The sequence below is a fragment of the Lycium barbarum genome, chromosome 6 (genome assembly GCF_019175385.1).
Source record: "Lycium barbarum isolate Lr01 chromosome 6, ASM1917538v2, whole genome shotgun sequence".
In the NCBI taxonomy this organism is placed as follows: domain Eukaryota; kingdom Viridiplantae; phylum Streptophyta; class Magnoliopsida; order Solanales; family Solanaceae; genus Lycium; species Lycium barbarum.
In genome coordinates, this window is record NC_083342.1 from 100436425 (window position 1) to 100442424 (window position 6000).

Consider the following 6000-nt stretch of genomic DNA (forward strand, 5'->3'; position numbering starts at 1 on the left):
GTGTTAACTTGACTGGGCTGTTCTTGCGGGACCTCTTGGGGTATCTTTTCAACATACATCTCAAGAACATTAATGGCGACTAAATGTTTATATTCTTCTGGCGCATTCAAATAATCCCTCAAAGAATCATCATCATTGATATAATGCCTACCATAAAGCACTATACCATGGGAAACTGATTGTGGATATCTGCCTGTTATAGACATTTCATACTCATCTGGACTAACGTTCATTTTTTCATATATATTAGTGACTAGTGATTCATAAGACATTTCAAGTGGACATTTAACATGAACGTTTGGTCTTTTATTGTAACGAACTGTACTATTGTCATCAAGGATAATACCATCCCAATGTAGTGAAACCTTAACTGGTGGAATATCTTGAGCCATTTTTTTTGTAGGAAGTTTGATTTTTTTTTTTGAATGACTTAAGAGACTTAAACTTATGAAATGGATAAGTTTTTACCTCGTCCAGCATCCTTCCTAAATAAATTCATATTGACCCCTATTGCACATTGAAATGTTGCGCAATAGTCACTATTTGTCAAATCGGTCTTTTATGTGCCATAAAAAAGCTGAAATTGGCACGCATGATGTGTTGTCAAATCATGCTATATTGCGCATTGAAATGTTGCGTAATATGAATTAAATTCAAATAAAACGGTCAAAAAATGCAGCATTGTATTGTCAAGTCGGTTCTTTATGTGTCATAAAAAAGCTGAAATTGGCATGCATGATGTTTTGTCAAGTCATGTTATATTGCACATTGAAATGTTGCGTAATATGAATTAAATTCAAATAAAATGGACAAAAAATGCAGCATTGTATTGTCAAATCGGTCCTTTATGTGTCATAAAAAGCTAAAATTGGCATGCATGATGTGTTGTCAAATCATGTTATATTGCGCATTAAAATGTTGCGTAATATGAATTAAATTCAAATAAAACGGTCAGCATTGTATTGTCAAATCGATCCTTTATGTGTCATAAAAAAACTGAAATTGGCATGCATGATGTGTTGTCAAATCATGTTATATTGCGCATTGAAATGTTGCGTAATATGAATTAAATTCAAATAATAACAACAACAACCCAGTGAAATCCCAAAACGGTAAAAAATAAAAATGCAGTAAATTCAAATAAAACGGTAAAAAAATCAGCATTGTATTATCAAATTGGTCCTTTATGTGTCATAAAAAAGCTAAAATTGGCATGCATGATGTGTTGTCAAATCAAGCGTGGGTGTCATAAAAAAGCTGTAATTTTCAACCATGATGTGTTGTCAAATCATGTTATATTGTGCATTGAAATGTTGCGTAATATGAATTAAATTCAAATAAAACGGTCAAAAGTTGCAGCATTGTATTGTCAAATCGGTCCTTTATGTATCATAAAAAAGATAAAATTGGCATGCATGATCTATTGTCAAATCAAGCATGGGTGTCATAAAAAAACTGTAATTTTCAACCATGATGTGTTGTCAAATCATATTATATTGCGCATTGAAATGTTGCACAATATGAATTAAATTCAAATAAAACGGTCAAAAATGCAATATTATATATAACATGATTGACAAAGAATAAAGGTTGGGGTCGGAGGGAAAGAGAGTTTCATACACAAATTCTGTGCGTGAAGCCTACTTTAATTTTTTTTTTTTAACGAATTAGTTAGATTCCAATTTTTTTTTTTTATTAAAAAAGTTCCGGGCTCGACTAAAGTAAAGGAGCACCTTTTTTCTTGATTGAATACTACTAACCTTTTCAACTTTTCTCCAAGTTGATGCAAATAATTACTCTCTTTTTTTTTTCTTTACGTAAATTAGGCTCCACCGGGAAATGACATACACCTAACCTGTGTTTTCACAATTTTCTGTTCATTGTAATATCCCTAAAGCTATGTTTTAGTTGCATTAAATATGCAATATTGCTCCTTGAATTATTCAATTAAGCACTTGAGCCTACCTTTTCCCATTTTACTCTTTTCATCTTCTTGGTGGTAAACAGACTAAAGTAAAGTAAACTTTTCGGTGCAAAGTATTTATAAAGATGGACTTGATTTGTTTACAACAGAGGAGAGTGCCACCAAAAAAAACATAGAGAGAAACTTATTATTATCACATGCTCATATATGAGGTTTATGATTAACGGAGGAAAATTGGTTTGTGATCAATTATGGCACCCCATTAATTGAGAAAATAATTTTTTAACAGTTCTTCCTGTCGGTGATCAGTTAACTATTTTAGGGTTACACCGGTTAATGGCTTAACTTTGAGATAAGAGGATAAAAATGTCAATTAAATTGGAGTAGGTGTTTGATTTTTAAAGTAAAGTTGAATAATGTAAATATTTTTCACTCAGTTCAATGTGGTAAAAGTTGACTTATATTTCAATAGTTGATGGTTAATTTGACAAATTTCAATCAAAATTACTTTACTTTGTGAAATGGAAAATAGAAACAACAACGAAAGTTTTATAAGCTGAACTTAGTTTGCTATTACATCTAAAATTATAGTCAAAGGTTAAAGTATCTACAAACAATATATGAAAGTTTATCTTCAAGATCTTGAAGTTGCAACTTCACATCTAATTTATCTTTTTTCCTTTACTAAGTAACTGTAGTCATGGGTAATATTTCAATTAAGTTATATATAGAAATTAAACTTAGGTGTTAGAAATTAAACTTAGGTGAATCAAATAATTAATACCTCAACTACAAATAATTTATTCTTTTTTGTCATTAGTACTTCATTTATTCAAAATTAGCTTTCTTGCTTTCAATTTAAGCTGTTCCAAAGTTGATTTCACTTTTCTAATTAAAATGAAAAACTTTTTCTTCATACTTATTTATGTATTGTCATTATTCTGTTTTTTCAAAAGGGTAGTTTTGCAACTCCTTGTATCCTAACTAATATTCAAGTTCGTCTAATTTTTTATTTTATCTCGATTTTTATCATTTTTATTAAAAGTAGAACGGTATACAGTTTATTTAATATTGAGTTCAAATCATATGAGACATCTAAATTAGAATGTCTGAAATAGTTAGTTTCACGCTTGGTACGTAATTCCAACATTCTTGAATCGTGTACGTTGACAAGGACTTCTCATAGGGGGATCAATTCATCTTCTAAAATTAAAGAGCCTTTTTAAAATTTAAAAAATAATGTTCTTCTTGAAGCATTTTACTTTTCCAGCTCATTTAGAAATGAATTAATCCTTACATCTAAAAAATGACAAATCTTGGAATGAAGGGTTAGAGTATCCACTTTTTAAAGTTATTTCTCAACTAAGATCTCTTGATTGTTACGAATTAAAATTTACGTACTTATTTCAGATCTAATTTATTCATAAATTAAAAATACTTAAATTTGTTTGAGAAAATCATAATTGAAGAAAAATTGTGTAACTCTTGAACATAAACATTGTCATTTGTATAAACAAAAGCAATATCTTTTTTTAATTGAGTCAAAGCATAAGAAACAATCAAACATGAAAATAAAACACCAGCATACTTCTCCAGACTCTCATTCTGTTTTTTTCATAAGTTTTTGGTTATGGGCTTCTAATCAACAAAATATAAATAATTCCTGGTTTCATAAAATCAGATATAGCCTTTACTAGTAGTATTACCAGTACTATGGTCGGAGTAATAAAATAAAGAGTTCAAAAATAGTTGGTCTCTCTTTCTATTACGTGATTATAATTTTATAAAAATAAGAAAAGTAACCACTTGCAAACTTTCCTCTTACTTTTAATACAAGGCCACTAATCTAAAGCCACCACCTAAAGTCTATTCTTAGTAAATAACATGATTGATAATGATAGCATTCCAGTAGGCCATGGACTGAAGATGAAAATATATTTTTTATTTGAGGCTAATATTCGCTTTGATCTAATCAATAATGGCCATGGTGGGGATTTTGCCCCTGAATTTTTGTTTTCATCAATTAGAACAAAAAAAGAAGAAATTATTTAGCCAAAGAGAATTTGACATTCGGAGCAGTAGGATTTACGTGTCTAATTTCCGTGTGAACTTAGAACATCTATGTAGTTTTTAAAATAATATTTATGTATTTAGAAATTAGATAAACAATACTAGTAACACAATATTTTATAGTCATAAATAATTTAGAATAACTGTTTGCAAAGATTGTAATCAACGAAAAAATAATCTGATTCATCAAATAGTTCTAGTGGAGTATAGACCAAAATTCTGGTATATTTCAATTCTGATACATAATAAGTGTCATATTTGCAATATTTGTATCTCATCCTCCACCAAATGAACTTGTCTTTTTGGTATTGCAGTTATTTTCATGAAATATATTTAATCTCTATTTGAATATTACCATTAATCAGCAAAAGTTGAGCAAGACTTGGTCTATCATTAACATTATCAAACACATAAGAAATACAAAGTCACTCGAGTTTGGCTTGAGACTAGTTCAAATGAACTTTGATGTGGACTGAAAGTAAGCTTAACTCATTTTAATATGCTGAAAATATTAAATACTTTAAAAACGACAGATCCTCTAAATATCATGCCTACCATTACATGATCATGATATTGATTTATTATTCATTCAAGGATATAGTCTAGTTACTGGGTATCTATTGGTGAGATGGACACTATTATTATCAAAGAATGTACTGATTGTTATAAAATAATAACTATAAAGTAAATATACGAAAGAAATATGTAGAGAGAATATGTAGAGAGATATCAGTTTATATTACTTCTGCTCTTTCAACATTGCATCTGTGCATCCTATTTATAGAAAAACAGGACATGAGATATTTTGAGATATTTTGGGATATTTTGGGATATTTTGGATATCCACTATTTGGGATATTTTTGACACTCCCCCTTGGATATCCATTAATAGATGATGTGTCTCGTTAAAACCTTATTAGAAAAAACCCTGTGGGAAAAAGTCCTAATGAAGGAAAAAGAGTGCGCATATCTAATAATACGCTTTGAGAGTTGCCTCATTAAAAACCTTACCAAGAAAACCCAATGGGACAAAACTTGGTTAAGGGAAAAAGAGTACAACACGTATTTCACTCCCCCTGACGAAGACCAAGATTCAGATGTCGGAGTCTTCGCATTCCAATCTTGAATATCATCTTCTCAAGAGTTGAAGTTGGCAAAGATTTAGTGAACAAATCTGCAGGATTGTCACTTGAACGGATTTGTTGCACATCAATATCACCATTCTTCTGGAGATCATGTGTGAAAAATAACTTTGGTGAAATGTGCTTTGTTCTATCTCCTTTTATGAAACCTCCTTTTAATTGAGCTATGCATGCAGCATTATCTTCATATAATACTGTGGGTATTTTTGTATCACACTTCAAGCCACATCTTTCTCTGATGAAATGTATTACTGATCTCAACCACACACATTCTCTACTTGCTTCATGAATAGCGATTATCTCAGCATGATTTGAAGAAGTAGCAACAATGGACTGCTTGGTCGATCGCCATGATATAGCAGTACCTCCGCATGTAAACAGATAGCCCGTTTGAGATCGAGCTTTATGTGGATCAGATAAATAACCTGCATCTGCATAACCAACAAGATCTGTACTACCTTTGTTAGTATAAAACAGACCCATATCGCTAGTTCCCTTCAGATATCGCAATATATGCTTAATCCCGTTCCAATGCCTCCGTGTAGGAGAAGAGCTATATCTTGCTAGCAAATTAACAGAAAATGTTATGTCAGGTCTTGTAGCATTAGCAAGATACATAAGTGCACCTATTGCACTAAGATATGGTACTTCAGGACCAAGTAGCTCTTCGTTTTCTTCCTGAGGTCGGAACGGATCTTTGCTCACTTCAAGTGAGCGAACAACCATAGGATTACTTAAAGGATGCGAATTGTCCATGTAAAACCGATTTAAAACTTTCTCAGTATAGGCAGATTGATGGATAAAGATCCCTTTTGCGAAATGTTCAATTTGCAGACCAAGACAGAGTTTTGTCTTTCCGAGATC